Raw genomic sequence first — 22,871 nt, forward strand, 5'->3', positions numbered from 1 at the left:
TAGATTCATACCTAACCCCAAGTCACCAAAGTCTTCTTAAGGACAACAAACCCTAAACTCTCTAGAGTGTGCCAGGTGTTGAAGGAGTGAAGAGAGAAGGTTGCATGCACAAATAGAGCATTCATAGTGGCTAAGGAGTTATGAAGTAAGATTACATTGCAGAATCAATTAGAGTAGAACATAGGAAAGAGAAGAGTATATAGCAAAGAGACATATGATCAAGAAGGATCAAGAAGACATCAGTTTAGAGGTGATTTGTTATCAAGAAATTAAGTGCTAATCGAAGGATCAATGTTGAGACATTCTAATAGGTGATTTCAGTCAAAATCTCTTAATAAAGTAGTCTTAACATGCTATATTGAAATCCTTTAACAGGTTGCTTACTTAATTGTGAGTTAAAGTCCTTTAGCAAGACACACTTCTAATAGGGTGTTAAAATATTCTAACAAGGTGAGACCTAACAATCTTTTTAAGCCTTTAACAAGGTAGACATTTCAATCAAAATGTTCCAACCTTCATTGGATACACTTTATTACTACAGCAGTGAAGATTTGGAAATGTCATCCCCACCCCAGTTTTACCCTCTCATTGGAGGGTTTTGGGTAATCATATCTAGTGTCATATGTGTGTGAATATTTACTTGATTAAATGTTTTAGATTTATATGCTTTACATTTTATTTTAGCTTAATCATTGAATGCATGAGGCAGATGTATGGTGAAAGTTTTATTCCAAGTTTAAACTATTGATTCACCACCCCACCCCCCTCTTAGAAATTTACCTTTCCTATTGTAATTTCAACAATTGGTATCAAAGCTTTGTTCTCTGAAAGAGAAGCTTTGTAGCTTTGAGAAAATATCTTAGAAATGGAAGTCTAAAAGTTGGGAAAGACTATTGAGAATTAGGATATTGAAATAGATCTCATTACACATCAACTGAATCATGCAAGAGAAGATTTAGAGAAATATTTGAAGAGAAGGAAGGAAATTTCTATTGAGGAGAATGACATACAATACAGAGAGATAGACACTACTAAGCTATTTGTAGATGGAGACTCCAATAAATTTGATGCAATAGTTGTATATCTAATGAAAAAGAATAGAGCCTAACCTGAGAAAATCAGAAATCTCAAGTTAGAGCAAGAATCACAAGCCATATTGCTATGTGAAGTGACTGAATAGAAGAAGAAAGCCATGGAAGAAAAAGTTGTGATTGAAGAAGACAAAAGAGTTTTGGCCAATAGAGTGGAAGAGAAATCATAAGAACTAACCAAGATTTCCAACATGCAATTGGATACTCTAAGTCAAATGATGAATGCCAACTTTGAGTTGAATGTCAAGGATATTGAGATAACAACATTGAAGCTGCAGAATGAGAAATTTCAAAGTGACCCAAAAAGGGAAAATGAATTTGATGAAAGTTTCAACAAACCAAGTGAAGCCATCAAATATGTTGAGCAAGTAATGAGATCCCCTAAATCTAATAATGACACATCAGGACTGGGATACACAAGTACTAAAAAAGAAAATCATCCAAAAGTGTAGAAGAAAGGAGCAACAAAGGTAAGAATTCTAAACCTACTTGTCATAATTCTGGTAAGAAAGGACATACTACTAATGTGTGTAGGAGCAAGACTACAAATCAGAATGTCAATCATAAGAGCACGATTCACTATCATAAGTGCAACAAACAAGGTCATCAGGCACATGAATGTAGAACCAAGACCATGCACTCACAAATATTTGAAGGATATTTCTACAACTGTCAGAAGTATAGAAATAGAGCTTTTGAGTGTAGATCCAAACCCATGTGGTCATAAAACAGGCAAGCAAAGGTAAGGAACAATGGAAACTCTTATAAACTAGGATTATAATACAATATATAGCTATCATTATTGTCAAGAATATCAACATTTTCCTAAGAATTGTATTAGGACACTTCAGAGGTGACTACAAAAGGTGATTGAGTCAAACCACATATTTTAGTTCTTTGAAGATTGGTCACATCATTAGATATTGTCTAATAAAGTCAAAGGCACCAATTTGTGAATTTGATAAAGGAAAAGGCAAGGAAGATGTTGAAAATATCATAAATGAAATGAATAAGACATGGAAGAAGAAAGATGATTGCAACACATCAAATGGAGAATGGATCACTTCACCCATTGGGTCAAGTGATCACACCCCATCAAACTAAGTAATCAAGAGGTATGTGGGACTAATATTTAAAGGTTATAGCATACATTAGCTCCAAAAGGATTTAGTACTAAAAATATTACATTAGCATGAATAAAGATGCAAGATGTTATTAGAAATCCAAGATAAATCTCTAAGTTTTTCATGTTACTTCTAGGCATGAAATACTTCCTATATGTGTCGAGTGAAATGCTAGAGGATGTCGAGCTAATAGACTAGCTAGTTGATGTCAAGCTCATAATAGTTGCTAAGTGAATGAAATGTTAATGGATGTTGAGTGAGCCTAAAATTGGTTGATGTCGAGCTAATTCTAGCCTTTGCCTCATCATATGTTCCAAAAATTGGTTGCCTTGGGTCTACTGGCTCATTCACCAGTGCTTTAATAATGTCCCTAGCCTCATCAATATTTACCTCATAAGGAAGAGGTTTCACCCATGCAACTTGGGGTCTGACTGCCTGAATGTATACCTTATCACAGTCAACCATAAAGCATACATCATCTCTGTAGTCTTCAACTAATTTTGGTGGAATTTGAAACTTGTTATTCATTCTTTCCTTGAAATATTCAAAATAATTATCCATGATGCTATCAAAATTTTCACCCATTCTGCTACAAACTCATTTATCTGACACAAAATTGGAATGTCTTTTCTCCATACAACTGTTCCTTTTGATGGAAAGAATTTTTGAATGTAGAAAAATAAACAGATCAATAGAGAGCCAAATTTACAAGGATTATTTTTTGAAGTCCTTATACTATCCATATTTTTATTCAATTGTCTCAACAATAATTTTAACAGATCAAATTCAAGGTTTTTCTTTACAATTTTAAAGGCCAAATCCATAGCCTCACAAGGTACACTGTTCAGTCGACTAGAGCTATAGATTTTGTGGGCAATGACATGAATGCCAAATCTTAGTTTAACATCTGATACAGTGCTAACCTTTAAACCTCTACCATACCACTCGGCTAGGGTTTGCTTCTGTAACTCCTCCTGACCTAGGGTTTTGGTGGTTTTTTTTTTTGCTAAGCATAGGGAGACCCATGATTTTGTAAATCATCTTCTTTGTAATTAACACTAGCTACTCTAACCATAGTCGCCCATTGTGCATCTGACTCAAAATATACCTAATCCATTTGGTTTGGAAGCTTCTAGGCATATGCGAGATATGAGTCAAGCCTTTGGTTTCAAGATGCTTATGCTCAGGTTTCAAAGAGCCATCAATACTCATTTATCCTAGGGCATTATCCATCTCTAGGTTTCCAATTTCTTGAACAAAACATTCAAAATGTGTACGAATATCGTTTATAAGGAGTACCTTTGGAGGAATTTGAGATTGAGCACCGTTAGGGTCTAGTGATTCTGCAACGGCCAAAACAATTTTGAAGTTGGGCACTTTCCATTTTGTACCCTTTACTAGCATTTTTGAACCTCATTTTGCCTTGGTGCCACTGCTACTCCTAGATGCCATTGCTGCTCGGTAAGTGTAAGAAAATTCTAAACAGATTTTCCACTTTAAAAAATTGCTTGGAATTTCTCAAAATTGCTTGAATTTCACCTAAATTTTTTTAGCTCTGAAATCGTGATGAAGAATTAAATCAAATTCTGCTCTTTTGATGAAAATTTTGTCATTAATGCTTGGTACAAAGCTAGCTGAGATGACATAGTGCATGATAGGTTGTCATTCTCTTGCTCGGTAGAAGCTTGAAACTCGATGATTGAACAAAACTTTTAGTTACTCCCAACCTAGCTCGATAAGCTCTTCAACTGACCTTCCTTGGTAGATGCAACTTGGTGAAAGATACGCTTTCTTTGATCTTTGTGTATCTAGAATACTGATTTGATCATTATGCTTTCTTTTATTTTGGAACTGCTTGAGATATTACCAGATGATCCAGTTACATATCCTCCTTTATAAATCTAATTTGAAATGGTGGAGTCACTCACTTCTTGAGTGATATTTCCATCATTTAAACTCTCTTGCTCGGTAGATTTTGGAATCCACTGTTGCCTCATTTGCTTCTGAATGTTTTGGGCTTTAGCTTTCTTTTCATCTTCAACTCTTCCTATATTCATGCAGTTTTTAGCTATATGACCGAGTTTTGTACATGTATAACATCTTACTGTTGTATCTCTTTTTCTCAAGTGATGCCTTGAGCAATCTTTGCCAATGTGTCTATATTCTCCACAATAATGACATCTACACCAGGTATTGTAGTCCCATCCAAAGATTGCCTTGACAAGTTGTTCAGCTAGATTAAATGATTTGGATCTCCATTGGAATGCCTTGTGACCATGATTCTTGCATTTGTGACAATTACCTTCAAATTTTGGTTTCTCCTTGCATTCATTAGCTTTATGACCATGTTGACTGCAATTGTAGCATTTACCATTGAACTTTCCTTTTCCATTGCTCCAACACTTGTTTGATGTGTGACCTAGCTTACCACAGTGATTGCAAGTAGGTCTTTGATTCCTTTGGGCACCTTGTTTGGAGGTTTCACCTTCTTCCTTGTAACCAAGTCTAGCTTTACCTTTTTGTCTATGAAGATTCTGCTCACTTTGTTGATTTAATTGAGTCATGTTTGTTTGAGATTTCATCATTCTTTCATTGATTTGTTTTTCAGTGATCAAGTCATTTCCCAAACTTTCATTGATTTGTCTTTCAAATCTCAAGTCACTTTTTAAGCTTTCATTGATTTGTCTTTTAGTGATTAAATCATTCCTCTGGCTTTCATTCTCAGATCTCAAATTCATAATTTCTTCATTTGCATTAGATAGTTGATTTAAAAGATCATCATGCTGAAGGGATTGATTATTTCTTACCTCTAAGTCTTCATTTTCCTTGTCTCTCTATTCCAAAACTTCACATAGCCTAATTGATTGAATTTCTTGTTCTCTTTTAAGCTTTCTTACTTCTTCCTGCAAGGAACCATTCTTTGCTAGGAGTTTCTTGATTGCCTCATTAGCTTCATTTGAATTGCTTGATGGTAAAAGGTCTTCAATCTTTTCTTCAACATACTGATGATCATTCATTTATCTTGCAAGTTCCTTCCTTCTCTTCAGGGATTGAGAAAGATGCTCCTTAGCTTCTTTGAGTTGAGCCATGGCCATTTCCAAATCTAGCTTTTTATTTTCAATAGGTTTGTCAAGTTTGAATATCTTCATTATCCTTGATCTTTGCTCAAGCTGTCAAGCTTTGTCCTGAGAACCACAAAGCTCTGATACCAATTGTTGGAAATATTCAAGATAAGATAGGTTACTAAGAGGGGAGGGGTGAATCAATAAATTTAAAACTTTAGAACATTTCAGTACTTTTAACCATATATACTATTCACCATTCATTCATCTAATCTACTACATAAATGAGAGATCAAACATACACAGTGATTTGGTGACCCAAAAATCTTCCAAATAGAAAGTAAAATAGGGGTGGGTATGATACCCACAAAACTTTGTTACTGCAGTATGAAGTTGGCCTATTAAGGCTTACATTGACCACTTCTAGTGATCTGCCCTGTTAGGATCACAAAGGATTGCTAGGTCCACCTTGTTAGAGGATTTACAAACATACACTAAAGTATGCACTTTGTTAGGAGATTTATACAAAGACTGTTAAGTCTACCCTGTTAAAGGATTTACAAAACTGATTCACCTGTTAGGATGAAACAATGGATCTACTTACAAACTTGATTTTTTGATTAGATCCTTGAAATATAGATCACCTTCTTGTGACTAATTAATCTTTACTACTCCTTGTAGATCTTGCTAAATATTTTGCTCTTCTACTGATTCGCATTTTCACTTCTCAAAACATTACATGTATCTCCTTTTTTTTCATCATATACCATACATCTTGCAAATGATATAATACATTACATATATACCATTCCAATAATTACAATTGCAAGGTCAGCTAAAACATAAGTAAACAAAATATTACTGAGTCGGCCAAACAGTAAATAACTTGAGTTCACTGAACTGACTTGGTGACCTTCTGATACTCAGTGTCTACTACATTACTTAGCATCATCATGCACTCGGTAGAAGTGAAGGCTTGGTCCATACTAATCACTTGACGTAGTTCTAAACTTGGTAACCATTAGAGACTCGGTGGATATAGTATCACTCAGTAAAAACTAAATCTTTCATTTACCTTGCTTTCACTCGGTAAACATTATACTTTCATTACTCAGTAAACACTGCACTTCCATCACTCGGTAAACATTGTGCTTCCATCACTTGGTAAACACTATGCTTCCATTACTTGGTAAACATTGTGAAGCTCAGTGAACACTGTAAACTTGGTAGACACTACTAGATTGCACATTCACTTGATAGCTATACTCACCTCAGTTAACACTAGAATGCTTAGTGTGAACTGTGAAGCTCGATGTAAACTGCTTAAGTGATGAATGTACAAGGTAACCACTGAATGCTCAGTATACATTGCAGACTGAGTGATGAGCTTTGTAGCTATACTAATACAGATAAGTGTTGTCACTAATGGAAATAATAACTTAATGCCAACAATCTCGCCCTTTGGCATTAGTGACAAAACACTTATAAGTCAAAACTTATGCACACAACCTGACTTTACTGAATTTTGGTTTTTCAAAATTGATCTTTGTAGAACTGTTGCATATACAAATATACTTATGTACACATGCAAACTTTATTGAGTGCTAACTCCCCCTATCACTTATAGTGATGACTCTCCTCTGAATCTCTCCCCCTTTTTAAGAATAATGCCAAAGGACTGCATATATACAATTTATATAGCTACACCAAAGTGAGATAGAAATTCTTGATGTACCTTAAGGATGGTTGCAAAAGTACTATCCCAAGTCTACTACAAAATTTGACAGGTGGAGAGGGAAATTTGAAATTCTGCTGATAATTGGATCAAGTGATCAGCCACTAAGAAGTTCTAATCTTGGACCAATGTTTTGCAGTGAATAATATGTTTCTGCATTGTGTCCATGAAAGGCAGGATCATGTTCTGGATGTCTATGAGTGAAGACTAGATCCTTGCTTCCTCTCTCAATAGTCCTACCTGTACATCTACCAAATATCTAATTTTGGTGTGATGGGAGGTTGTGGAGGAGGAGTCCATCTTTAGCTTAGAGGCACTTGATTGCATATCAATGTCAATGTTATTTAACTTACCATTTATTTCTTTGGTGAAGCCAAAAACATCACAAAGTTTAGCAAAAAGTGATGCTGCATTATTAAAAAGAATTTTCAAAATTTCTCAAAAATGTTGACAATTCAACTTACTTTATTGCTATTTTTTGAGCAATGTGCTCTAGCACCTTATTATCAAATTTATTTTCAGCTTTCTCAATAAGTTTCTCTTGTTTGAAAGAATCCTCATTAAATTTCCATATAGCCTCTTCTAACTGGATCAAAATGTGTTGAGTAGAATCTACTTCAACACCTATAGCATCTGTAATTATATTCTTGGCATTCTCAATTATTTTGTATTCCTTATCCCTTTTAGACCTTAACTACTTATGTGTAGCTTTCATCTCTATGAGTTGACTGGCTAACCTCATCTCTTCAATCATAGCATTGTCATCATAAATCTTAGGAATCACTATCTCAGTGTCTAGGTCAAAGTCTTCATCAATTTCTTTTCTAGTGATCAGAAGTTTTAATGGATGCTTTTGTTTGACTTCTGTGATGACTGTTTTCACCTTAAGAACAGACACAATAGTGGAAATGGAAGGGCTAGCAGTGAAAAATAGGATAGGACTTGAGGATTGAATGCCAATAGGAGTATTAACTGGATCAAAAATCAAAACACTTCCCAAAAATGGTATCAAACTCGGTAGAGTACCCATAGTAGAACTGATTTGAGTGGAAGTGGATATAGATGATGCTAATGGAAACAAAACTGTAGAACTTGTTGGAATTGATGAAGACAAAATTGTGGAACTTACTAGTACACTTATTGTTGATGAAGGAGCTGAGGAGGTTGACTCGGTGGCTGAAGAAGTGACAGACAGCTCGGTAGATGAAGTGCTTGGCACCTCTGTTTTAGATACCTAGAGTTGGGAGGAGGTTGGTGAAGATTGAGAAATTTATGTGACTGTTGTGCTCACAATCTCACTTCCAGAAGTTGTCTCCATAGTGGATGTAAAAGTCTTTGGTGGAGAGTGAGGAAGGGATGCAATCACTTCTGCTACAATTTTAACTGGATCTTCTTCTTCCTCATGTGCTTCTTCCTCCTTGTCTTCTTCCTCTTTTTCTTCCATAAGTGCATGCAGCTCTCCTAGAGTAACTATGATGGGTGGAGTGCTATCAAAATCATCACTGTCACTGCTATCATCATCCTTGATCTCAACTAGATCTTCACTGGGCTTTTGTAGATGATAGATGTTTTTCCACATGTTTGTTGCATCATTTACAACATGCTCAATGTCTTTAATTAAAATCAAACATGTGTGAAATCTAATCATCATTTTACCTTCATGGTTCTTCATTGTTACCTTTATTTATGCTCCAATGAGACTCAGTAGAAGATTCTTCAGAGATCGCTCATATATGTCTTTGATCGTTTGGGTGGCTGACTCCCATCTCGGTTGCAATCTCTCCAACAATTCCTTGGAGATTTGAGAGGCAAGCTGGTCTGGGGAGTATTTCCTGTAGACACCAAAATTTGTCCAAAACCCATTTTGTGACCAATTAAATAAATATTTATTATTTATTTAATTCCCCTACCTTAATTAAATAAATTTTACATTTATTTAATTATGTTCGCCTTACCTTGATTTAGATAAACTAAGGTTTATCTAAATCCTAGCCTTTCCTTGATTTAAATAAACTAAGGTTTATTTAAATCCTAACCCATTCACTTTAATTAAGTATGTCATTTACTTAATTAATTCCCTCCTAATCTCACTAGGAATTAAATATTGCATTTAATCCTATTTGAGCACATGGCTCCTACATTTAACCCTCACCTAACCTCACTATCCTACCTAACCCATCATGCTAAACCTATCCACTTCCTAATCATGCTTGCTTTGGATAATCATCCTAGCTAATCACCTCTTAATCCTAAGTGTGTTCTCACACATGTGTGAGGAATCCTCACACATGTGTGAGAGATGTTCACATTTTCCTTATCCCTCATGTCTTGCATGTCTCTTGCACACTTGTCCTTTTGCATGAGAGTCAAGGTGTCTCTCACACGTGTGAGAAGCCATCCTTCTCACACCTCTTGCACACTTGTCCTCTTGCATGAGAATCAAGTTGTCTCACACATGTGTGAGAAGCCATGCTTCTCACACCTCATTGATCATGTCACCATCAAAGGTTGCTCACACATGTGTGAGCATATTGCCCCCTTTGAATGGTCAAAACCCTAATCCATGTGGAGTCTACTTGGCCTCCACCTCATTGACACCTCATCAATCCTGAGGGATCCTAACCCTCCATCTTGCATTCAATCTTAGCCGTCCATTGCATCCATTTTCCTATAAAAGGAGAGCCCTCTCCTCATTTCCACATCTACTATCTACCTCATTGTTATGCTGCTAGATTTGTGAGCAACCACATACCATGAGTGATGAAATCATCTCCACTTGATGGTTTCATGAGGTTTGCATAGTGATATTTTGAATGCTTTTATGCTCTTTTTTGTTCCATGTTGTTCATTTGCATGTCTTCTTTCATATTTTGAGGTTTTGCACGATAATTTAGGAATGTGCATTAGTTGCTTGATGTTATTTCCTTAGTTACATTTTTATGCAACACATTTTGGCACGCCCGATGGGACTCACTTCACGGGTTCAAACTAACGATCTAATGTGTTTTTGAGTGTTTTGTGAGTTTTCAAGTTTGTAGGTTGAAAGCTTGCATTTGGAAATCAAGTTTCATAAGGAGCATCTAATCAAGCCATAAAGCCCATCATTGCATTTAGAGGACCTAAGGGAAGTTTTTTGACATAAAACACTTTATATTTTGCTTATCGCTTTATTTTCAAGTTCTAGGGTACATATGCATTAAATATTCATTATTAGGAAACAAAAATTTAGAAAAACAAAAAAAAAATTACTCCTTCTTTGTTCATAGATAAATAGGTAAAAAAAAAAAAAGGGTGGGTAGATTTTTTGTTTCATTCATTTCATTTTTTGTCTAAGTTGAGAGAAAAAAAAAAAAATTTAAATGGGTTAGCATTTATATATGTAAAAATTTGTTTGTTAGTTTTTTTTTAATATAAATCAAAAATCAAATTCAAAAAAAAAAAAATTTAAAAAAAATTTTAAAATAAAAATTAAAAAAAGCACATTTGTTTAGCTTTGTTTTTAGTTTGGCCACAGTCAGCTGCGGCACCACCCGCAGGCGGCGTAACCACGCCGCGGCCCCCACTCCCCTTCCCTTCCGAGCCTGCGTTGCAAACTCTTTCCCCTGCACTCCCAATTCCCTGTGGCCACCATTTCTCCCACCTCTGTCGGCCACTATTTTTCACTTCGCAACCAACTTCCGTCGCGGCTCTTCCAAGCAAAACCCTCATCGCCTCCTCCCCTACTGCACTGAAACCCGCCTGCTCCCACGCGCTCCACTTGGCTTTCCCACCTCCGCCCCTCTCATTTGCAACCTATTCCCCGCCCTCACTGTTGGCCTGCTCTTCCACTCCTGCCCTATGCCTCCTCTGCACTCTCCTCCATGGGCGGCGCCGCCTCCCACACCTGTTCCAACCCCGACGGTGCAGCCTTTCCTCCACCTCCTCCTGCGGTCGCTTCTGCCTCAAAACCCTCAACGCACCCTACCACTACGCTCTACTCACACCAAACCCCAGCCTGCAACTTCCTCCATCGCTTACCATCAATTCCTCCACCCGACCTAAAACCCTCCCTCCCCTTTTCAATTGTTCTTTCTATTATCATTATTTAGATCATAGTTATTTTGATATTTCTATGCAACATTTTGAATAATTTTTTATTATAACTTTTTTTTTCTTTTAATGAATCATACAAATTTCTTTTTTTCCCAAAAAGTTCAAAAAACAAAAAAAAATTTGCTTGACATTCTCTTAACCGTCAATTTTTTGCTCGCAAGTCACTGATGTCAACACTGCATCAGCATTCCATGCTCTTCTAAACCATAAGGAGTAACCTTTCCTTTTTTGCTCATAACTTGAGCATACAGGCTCCGTTTTCAAAAAATGAAATATCACCGGAAAGCTGATTCCGAGCCTGTCACATTGATATTGGTTTCATGAGATTTTGATGTTGTTTATGTCTCTATTTTTTCTGTCAAAGTCTAAACTTTTTGTTACCACTTTCCTTGCAAGGTTTTTGATGCACTAACTTGTGGTTTTGTAGGGATATTTTCTCACTAATCATAATTTCTTACATATTTTGCCTTAATTTTATTTTGGAAATGAGCTTGTATGCATAAACATTTGTCTTTGAATGCATGGTTAAATGCTAAAACAATCAAATTCAATCTTGAATGCCTTAAGGAAATGGACATGTATGCTTAGGTTAGCAAACATTTTGAATCGGTGCTTAGAACGAACTCACACAATCTTGAATGCCTTAAGGGAAATTGATTTCATTTTCAACATTTTGCTTATGCACGCGCTCAATTTACTTTTTTGTTGACGAATCCGCATTTCATTTACGTTGACGACTATTTCAAGTTGGAAAGAACATTGTATGCTTTAAACACGTGTGTCTTCAAGTAGATTACAAAACCTAAAGTTTCATTGGGAACGAACGCGTGTCTTTTTGAACCCCAAGGCCACTTATGTATTCTCTCCCCTCGCGCCTTCGGGTGATCTTGGGTGCACAAGAAATAAGTGGTCTTGTTTTTCTTTTTTTAGGAGGCCTGCGCAACTCCCGTGTTCTGGCGGAGTATAAAAATTGGGAGGTGAATCGAAAGACACCTCTCTTGAAAGTAAAATATTGTCACTCTTGGCTTGCCCCAAAGAACTTTATACCTTTGGGAAGTGAAGGAGGAGATTTGGGTTACCGTCTCCCCCTGGCTGTGTGGCAGTATTTTCTTTCATATACAGATTTGGGCCTCACGTACTTTGCGTATATCGAAGATGCCCTCTAGTTGATCCTTGTACATCCTAGTCAAAACCTTATAGGTTTGTTGGTGTGTTTGATGTTCTTGCGTGTTTGAAACACACTTGCCTTGTACATATTTTCTTGTTTACTTTTGCATCTTAAAAACCTAAAAACCCAAAAACATCGTAAAACATAAAAATCCAAAAAAACCATAAAACTTCAAAAATCCAAAAAAATAAAAAATATTTCAAAAACAAAAAAAACAAGTCTTGGTTTAAGACCTCTTAGTCAAGTTGTCCACATCATTCCATGTCACTTCTCCTTTCCATCACATTCATCACCTTCATACATCTCTTGTCTTCATCATTCATCGCATTCCTTGACATCTTCATCATCTCTATATTCATCCAAATCATTTCCTCATCATTCAATCTCATTCTTAATCTTCATCCTAGTCATGCTTCATCATCATCTAGATCTAATTTCCTCCGCCAATCTCATAATGCATTCATAATTCAATCCTTCACATCATCATCATTCTAATCCAATCCCTTGTCAAATTCATTCTTTTCTAATCAATTTCTAATTCAATACATTTACATCTTCAATTCAAAATAAATCAATATTTCTCCATCTATTCAAACATTCTTCTAATTTAATCTTCATAAAATCATTCTACTTTGGACATAGGAGCGTTGTCATGAACATTAGACTTTAATTCAAATCTCACATTCACTTGTTCACAATCTGATAGGGTTTTTATCAAATCAAATCAAACCCTCATCAATATCAACCCTTATCCAATCCAATATCAATATCAAATTCAATCAAATCAATATCAAGTCAAATCTAATTCGAATCAAGTCAAAGTCCAAAGCTCCTAGTCCTAAGTTCATATCAAATCGTTTGTCACTCTTCTTCTAGCATCTATGGATTTGAATTTGCTTAATCAAATGGTTGACAATCTTCAAAGACAATATGGAGTTATACCTCCCATTCAACCTGCATATCAAATCCATCCTCAACATTTCATATCCAACTCTCATCCATCTCATGTCCATTATTCTTCTACCTTTGACAAGGGAAATCCACCTCATTATCCTGCACCTACATATGCTTCTATTCATAGCCCACACACTTCCTCAAACACAAATGACCTTGCTAAGGAAATGGAACAATTAAAGAATTATCTTTTAGCAAGCCAATAGAAAGAGGCCACCTTTCATGCCATGTGTCCTTTTCCCCCATGTTTCGAAGATCCTAGTCCTCATGTCCCATCCAACCCCAACCCTCCATGCAATCCTCTACCCATAGTTACACCTCCACACACTCCTAATCCTCCAAAATTCACATCCTCCCCACCTCGTAAGGGGTATTTTTCATCGTTCTTGGCTAAGTGCAAAATACAAAATGAAGTGAGCCAATCACCCAAAGTCATACCCCTAGTGTTGTATCAAGACCTTCCTCCAAAGCATGACGTTATAGATTCCTCTTCTCCTCTAGATCTAAGCATTTCTCCATCCCATCCTTCCCCTATCCCTCAAGATCCATTTATCCCTCCTAGTCCATCTCACGATCCCCTTCCTAATCAAGATCAAGGCATCCCATGTTCCACAAATTCCATTCCATCTCAAGCATTAGCCTCCATAGATCCTTCCCTTCATGTAGAAGTCCCTTCCATTTCTTCCACTAACATTCCTCCATGTCAAGATCAAATCACTCCATCTCATGAACCTATTCCATCTCATGATCCACTTGTTCCACTCCATGATCCTCTTCTAAGTCAAGATCAAAGCACCCCTTCATTTTCCTTTCATGATTCCCCTCCATCTCATGATCCTATTCTCCCTCCTAATCCTCCACATGATCCTATCCCACCTATCCAATCCCCTCATGAATCCCATCTACCTAGACTCGCATCTTTTGTTGAAAATGCTAAGTATCCCATTGAACAAATAATGTCTCAAGATGTTGGTACACCTTCCACAATTCATCCTTCCAAACCTAAAACTTCCTATCATTCCTCTTCCAAATCCATTTTAGGACCTTATTGTTGGAAATATTCAAGATATAACAGTTTACTGAGAGGGGAGGGGTGAATCAGTAAACATAAAATCTTAAATCAATTCATATTAACCAGTAAAATATTTAATCATCTAATCTGCAGTATGTAAACATTCATAACACATAAGCACAAAGATTTTGGTGACCCAGAAACCTTCCAAAATAGAAAGTAAAACTGGGGTGGGGATGAAACCCACAAATCTTCTTTACTGCAGTAGGAAGTTAGCCGGTTAAGGCATACAATGATCACTTCTGGTGATCTGCCCTGTTAGGAGCATAAAGGATTGTTACATCCACCTTGTTAAAGGATTTGAAACATACTTCATAAGTATGCACTCTGTTAGGAGATTTGAAAAAAGACTGTTAAGTCTACCCTGTTAAAGGATTTATAAAAACTGATTCACCTATTAGAATGAAACAGTGGATCTGAATACAACTGATTGCTGATAAGATCTGCTACGCTCTGATTGTCCTTGATATGACAGATAAAACTTTTCTGCTCCAATGCTGACTTTGCTGAAAACCTTCAAAATTCAGCTTACATGCTTTCGCACACATTCTTCATATACTTCACATATATCACACACATACTTCATATACTTCATATATTTCCCAATACGTCTAGAATGATACAATACATTACATATATATACCATCCTGGTTAAAATTACATGCAATGGTCGGCTGAATAAAAGTAGACAAAATTTAACTGAGAAAACTGGGGTGGGGATGAAACCCACAAATCTTCTTTACTGCAGTAGGAAGTTAGCCGGTTAAGGCATACAATGATCACTTCTGGTGATCTGCCCTGTTAGGAGCATAAAGGATTGTTACATCCACCTTGTTAAAGGATTTGAAACATACTTCATAAGTATGCACTCTGTTAGGAGATTTGAAAAAAGACTGTTAAGTCTACCCTGTTAAAGGATTTATAAAAACTGATTCACCTGTTAGAATGAAATAGTGGATCTGAATACAACTGATTGCTGATAAGATCCGCTACGCTCTGATTGTCCTTGATATGACAGATAAAACTTTTCTGCTCCAATGCTGACTTTGCTGAAAACCTTCAAAATTCAGCTTACATGCTTTTGCACACATTCTTCATATACTTCGCATATATCACACACATACTTCATATACTTCATATATTTCCCAATACGTCTAGAATGATACAATACATTACATATATATACCATCCTGGTTAAAATTACATGCAATGGTCGGCTGAATAAAAGTAGACAAAATTTAACTGAGTCGGCCGAATAGCAAAACAAACTCGGTAGAACAAACTTCTTTGTTTACCGACTGAGCTCGGTTAACACTGAGTCCCATGTTAACCGACCGAACTCGGTTAACACTGCATCCGTCTTTACTTGGTTAATATTGAGTTCTTAATTAATCGACCGAACTCGGTTAATGCTGAGTTCTTAGTTAACCGACCGAACTCGGTTAACACTGAGTTCTATGTTAACCGACTGAACTCGGTTAACACTGAGTTCTAGTTTAACCGACTGAACTCGGTTAACACTGAGTTCTATGTTAACCGACTGAACTCGGTTAACACTGAGTTCTTCTTTACTCGGTTAATACTGTGAGAAAAGTGTTGTCACTCCTTTTACATCAAATTTACCTTTTCTAGATTCTTTCAGAATATAACATTTGCTTCCAAATACTTTCAGATAACTTACATTGGGTTTGTATCCATACCATAATTCATAGGGAGTTTTGAATGAGTCCTTTTTTAGTTGTACTCGGTTCAAGGTATGAACTGCAGTGCTGATAGCTTCCTTCCAGTATTTGAATCTTCTTTACTGCAGTAGGAAGTTAGCCGGTTAAGGCATACAATGATCACTTCTGGTGATCTGCCCTGTTAGGAGCATAAAGGATTGTTACATCCACCTTGTTAAAGGATTTGAAACATACTTCATAAGTATGCACTCTGTTAGGAGATTTGGTACAAAGACTGTTAAGTCTACCCTGTTAAAGGATTTATAAAAACTGATTCACCTGTTAGAATGAAACAGTGGATCTGAATACAACTGATTGCTGATCAGATCCGCTATGCTCTGATTGTCCTTGATATGACTGATAAAACAATTCTGCTCCAATGCTGACCTTGCTGAAAACCTTCAAAATTCAGCTTACATGCTTTCACACATATTCTTCACATACTTCGCATATATCACACACATACTTCATATATTTTTCATACAACTTAGAATGATACAATACATTACATATATATACCATCCTGGTTAAAATTGCATGCAATGGTCGGCTGAATAAAAGTAGACAAAATTTAACTGAGTCGGCCGAATAGCAAAACAAACTCGGTAGAACAAACTTCTTTGTTTACCGACTGAGCTCGGTTAACACTGAGTCCCATGTTAACCGATCGAACTTGGTTAACACTGCATCCGTCTTTACTTGGTTAATATTGAGTTCTTAATTAACAGACCGAACTCGGTTAATGCTGAGTTCTTAGTTAACTGACCGAACTCGGTTAACACTGAGTAACTCGGTTAACACTGAGTTCTAGTTTAACCGACTGAACTCGGTTAACACTGAGTTCTATGTTAACCGACTGAACTCGGTTAACACTGAGTTCTTCTTTACTCGGTTAATACTGTGAGAAAAGTGTTGTCACTAATGGCAAATAACTTTATGCCAACAATCTCCCCCTTTGGCATTAGTGACAAAAACAATTATGTATCAAAGTTTATGTACAGAAATTGACATACATTTCAAAAAGTTTCCAAAATTGTAGATCTTATTTGTCTCCCCCATACAACATGCACAGTATTTACAGATCAATACATATATCTTTACACGGATAGCTCTGAAGTTCTAAAGTTCGTCTCCCCCTTTTTGACAATAATGCCAAATATCATATATTTATACTGAGATTTCAAAATGAGAAAGAAATTCTGAATGTACCTTGAGAATAAGAGCCAAAGTCTTATCCCAATTTTCTTGCAAAATTTTGCTGGAGGAGAGTGCAATTTGAATTTCTGCAGAAAGTTCAATCATATGATCTGCAACTGAGAAATTGTTGTCATGAATCAATGTTCTGGAATGAGCAATATGCTTTTGCATTGAAGTCATGACAGGAAGAATCATATTCTAGATATCTATGAGAGTGGACCTGATTCTTGCTTCCTCTCTCAGCAATTCTGCCTGTTTCTCCGACAAAAATCTTATTTTATGATGATGGGATGAACTTGTACTGAGGTCAGATTGCAGCACTTGGGCACTGACCTTCATATCCTCATCAATTTTATTCAACTTTTCTTTTATATTCTTGGTATACTTAGTAACATCACAGAGTTTTCCAAAAAGTGAAGTTACATTATTAAAAGAATTCTCAAAATTATTCAAAATTGTAGACAATTCTACCTGATTTAATGCAATATGCTGAGCAATGTGCTCAAGCACCTTATTGTCAAATTTCTTCTCTGCCTTTTCAATCAACTTTTCTTGGCCGGAGGTATCCTCATTGAATTTGTTTACAGCCTCTTCCAACTGAATCAAAATGTGTTGAGTAGAATCTACTTCAACACCTATAGCCTCTATTATAATATTTTTGGCACTCTCAATGATGCTATATTCCAGATCTCTTTCATGCCGTAGCTGTTTCTGCCTAGCCTTCTATTCTAATAGCTGACTGAGCATTCTCATTTCATCAATTGATGCTGTATCAAGATCTATTTTAGGAAGGATAATGTCCTTATCCAAATCAATTTCCTCATCTAGTGTCTTGCTGGAAAACATGTATCTTTTTGCTTTTCCAGCAAAGACTTCATCTTGACCCTTGTGAATTGAGACTATAGTTGATGAGGCAGGGCTCGCTGATAAGACTGGAATAGGACTATGTATAGGAAGACTAAGAGATGTGCAAATGGTATCAAAAATTGATGTTGTTGTACAGGATGGAGTGGAAGAGCTAATAGTTGCCAAAATTTGATTAAGAGAAGTCAAAATTGTAGTATCTGTAGGTACACTTATTATACATTCTGCAGTAGAGGTTGATGTGTGTGATGAACTTACTGCAGAGATTGATGGAGACTCGGTTAATGAAGATGGCTGCAGCTCGGTTAATGAAGTGATTGGCACTTGCATAGATGGTACATGGAGCTGAGAGGACTTACCAGTAGAAGCTATTTCCATAGTTGATGTAACTGTTTTGGATGGAGAGTGTGGAGGAGATGCAATGAGTTCAGCTGCAATTTGTACTGGATCTTCTTCCATTGCTTGTTCTTTCTCCTCCATTTCTCTTTCAGCTTCTTCTTCCTCTAATTCTTTCTTAGCCTCTTCTTCCACTTCTAACATGATTGAATGAAGATCCTCTGGAATATCTTCAATATCATTATCATCTTCATCATCATCACTGTTTTCAGTGTCCTTGATTTCAACAGTATCATCACTGGATTTGTGTAGATGATAGATGTTTTTCCACATGTTTGTTGCATCATTTACCACATGCTCAATGTCTTTGACAAGTATCAAACAGGTGTGGAATCTAATCATCATATTACCTTCGTGATCTTTCAGTGATGCTTTCACTTCAGCATTAGTGAAACTCGGCAGGAGATTCTTCAGTGTCTGCTCATAGATGTCTTTTACAGTCTTATCAGCCAGCCCTGCCTCATCAACTATAGTCTCAGTTCACAAGGGTCAAGATGAAGTCTTTGCTGGAAAAGCAAAAAGATATATCCATATTCCCATTCCTTCCTCACTTCTATCCATTCTAGGTCCTTATATTCCACCGCCAAACCCTTCATCCCTTCCTTCCATTTTGGGTCCTTACAAACATCCATCCACCCTATCCATGTTTTCCCCTTCATCCCCTATTACAGATCAACAAAGGCACACATCCTTGACTTCCTTCCAATGTTCACCATCCATACACTCTCCATCCCACTTACCTTCATGCACCCATACCATAGCCAATGGAAGAAAATTGGATGCTAAAGAAAAAGCAAATAAAGCCAAAAATCTACAAAAATCCAAGGATCAACATGTCCCTTCTAAACGACATGTTCAAGAAAAGAAAAATCTGATCCAAAGCACAATCAAAAGGCCGCAAAGGCTGACAATCAAAAAATGCAAACATTTTGTCGATACCAAAGCTACTTAATGTAGCAATGAATCTCAAAGGAAGATTCAAAATGACATCCAATTTGGCAGGACCCAAGTCCATCATCCCAAACCCATCATCTCCTTCATCTATTTTGGGTCCCTATATCCCAAAATTAAAACTTTCTCCTACCTATCCTCCACAATTTCCTCCTTTCCATCACCCTTCAAGGTATGTGCCAATGATGATCTTTTCGCTTCCTTCACAAGTCTTCCAACCTAGCATCCATCAACCATGTCTTCCTCCCACCCACTCCACCCCCTTAATCCAACCTTTTTCATAAGCCATTTTCCTCCATTCACTATCCTACCAAAATCTATGAGAAAATAGCAAAAATTCCTTGAAAATAAAAAAGAAAAGAAAATAAAATATCAAGGGATACCATCCATGAAAAATAGATGCTTGAGTCCTCCCTTCATTTCCCTATCATGTATCCATTGCCTTCCACTTCCACTTATCCATACATTCACTTTTCTCTTCCACTTGCACTCTACACTGGGGGCAAGCTCCATCCATACCACTCTCCCTTACATATCTTCCATACTTTCATCTCCTATTCATTATCCTTTTCCATCTTTGATCTTGAATTTCACTTTTCTTTCATCCATCCATATACACTTTCCATATCCCTTCCACAATATCCACACATTATCCTATATACATCCATAATCCTTCCATTCATTTGATCTTGACATACCATCCATCTCTCGCATTCCATACTCCCTATCATGTTCATTTCATCCATTTTCCATCCATACTCCTACATACCTTCCATCCTTTTTTTCATATGTCCTTGATCTTGGTTATCCCCTCCCTTTCATCCACTTCATATCACACTTTTTATCCATACCCTTCATATCATTATTCCTATTTCATAGCCTCCCTCACATTTCCCAAATTCATTCCACTTTCATCCCATGCTCATGATCACTATTAGAGGCACAATACCATAAATGTTCATACATGCTTTGGAAGAGCACATGCCTCCTCTTCCTCCACACACTAGCCTTTGTTCCATCTTCCCATTATCATGCCTCCTTTCCCACCATATTTCCCTCCATTTTCATATCCTTGGTATGGAGCATTTGTACTCCTTCGAAACATGGTCCTTGGTCCTTAACTCTGCATTTTTCCAACACCATATCATTTGGCCCCTCATATCCTTTCACTATTCCTAGCATCCACCTACTCACGTTGCTTCTCCTCCATTTACCCTACCTTGACTCTCCCTTGTCATTGATTCCATTCTATTCATTCTATCTCACATTCGTTCAATCAATTCATTTCTATCCATTCTATCTCACATTCATTCAATCTAATTCTTCCATCCTCAATTCAATCAAATTCATTTATCCTCTAATCCAATAAATTTTCAATTCTTCTAATTCTTTCACATCCAATCAATTCTACTCTCATCATTTCTCATCCTATCAATATCTATTCTTCCAATCTCATCCACGTTCATTCTTCTATCAGCCATAAAATCATAAAATCAAAAAACAAATCACTTGTGCAATCAATACTAATTCAATCAATCTAATCTTGTAATCTTGGACATCAATCCTTAATTAGTTCATCAATTTGACCCAATCAGCTGATAATCCATTTATTATATTCAAACATCACTATCATGGGATGAATCCTTCCCAATCCTTGGATGTGCATTATGCTTATCGTTAGCTTTGTCATCCTTAATCAATCATCATCAATCAATCCATTAATGGATTTTTAGCTTGACTAGGGGCAAAATGGTGGTTTGCTTTTGGCCTTTTGTGCATGGTTGCTTGATTACTTGTATGCATTAGCATTTTTTGCATGTATCATGGTCTTTGCATCCTATTTTCCCAGGAATCATGGTCTTCCATATCATGGTTTCATAAGGCATATGGTTGTATTAGACCCCTTTTTATCATGTACTAGACACATTGTCATCTTGGTTCCTCATACCTTGGTGCATAGTGTTAAGTACAATATCAAACTTAGGTTGTTCACACCATTGCAGCATAACTTCCTTCCATCTTCCTTGCATTTCGAGAGAACATCTATGTTCTCCTAACTCGCATGTCCTCTCGAGGGGGCATACCCTTCCATCCTTGTCATCCTTCCTCATCCTTCCATGACTGGGGCATCATGCTACTAGTCTTATCCTTTCAGCCACTATATTTTATTCTTTTTTGATATAACATTACTAATGCTATATCAAAGAGGGGCAAAATGTAGACACCAAAATTTGTCCAAAACCCATTTCGTGACCAATTAAATAAATATTTATTATTTATTTAATTCCCCTACCTTAATTAAATAAATGTTACATTTATTTAATTATGTTCGCCTTACCTTGATTTAGATAAACTAAGGTTTATCTAAATCCTAGCCTTTCCTTGATTTAAATAAACTAAGGTTTATTTAAATCCTAACTCATTCAATTTAATTAAGTATGTCATTTACTTAATTAATTCCCTCCTAATCCCACTAGGAATTAAATATTGCATTTAATCCTATTTGAGCACATGGCTCCTACATTTAACCCTCACCTAACCTCACTATCCTACCTAACCCATCATGCTAAACCTACCCACTTCCTAATCATGCTTGCCTTGCATAATCATCCTAGCTAATCACCTCTTAATCCTAAGTGTGTTCTCACACATGTGTGAGGAATCCTCACACATGTGTGAGAGATGTTCACACTTTCCTTATCCCTCATGTCTTGCATGTCTCTTGCACACTTGTCCTTTTTCATGAGAGTCAAGGTGTCTCTCACATGTGTGAGAAGCCATCCTTCTCACACCTCTTGCACACTTGTCCTCTTGCATGAGAATCAAGTTTTCTCACACATGTGTGAGAAGTCATGCTTCTCACACCTCATTGATCATGTCACCATCAAAGGTTACTCACACATGTGTGAGCATATTGCCCCCTTTGAATGGTCAAAACCCTAATCCATGTGGAATCTACTTGGCCTCCACCTCATTGACACCTCATCAATCCTGAGGGATCCTAACCCTCCATCTTGCATTCAATCTTAGCCGTCCATTGCATCCATTTTCCTATAAAAGGAGAGCCCTCTCCTCATTTCCACATCTACTATCTACCTCATTGTTATGCTGCTAGATTTGTGAGCAACCACATCTCATGAGTGATGAAATCATCTCCACTTGATGGTTTCATGAGGTTTGCATAGTGATATTTTGAATGCTTTTATGCTCTTTTTTGTTGCATGTTGTTCATTTACATGTCTTCTTTCATATTTTGAGGTTTTGCATGATAATGTAGGAATGTGCATTAGTTGCTTGATGTTATTTCTTTAGTTACATTTTTATGCAACACATTTCCATTTACCCATCTTATTGAGTACTAGTTCCTCAATCTGCATTTTCTCAGTATCAGTTCTTGTTTCAAATTTCAATGCCTTGAAATTTTTGATGCCAGCTCCCTCTTCC

Source organism: Cupressus sempervirens, chromosome 2, assembly GCF_028749045.1.
Source record: "Cupressus sempervirens isolate cs-2001-9-10 chromosome 2, ASM2874904v1, whole genome shotgun sequence".
Taxonomy (NCBI): domain Eukaryota; kingdom Viridiplantae; phylum Streptophyta; class Pinopsida; order Cupressales; family Cupressaceae; genus Cupressus; species Cupressus sempervirens.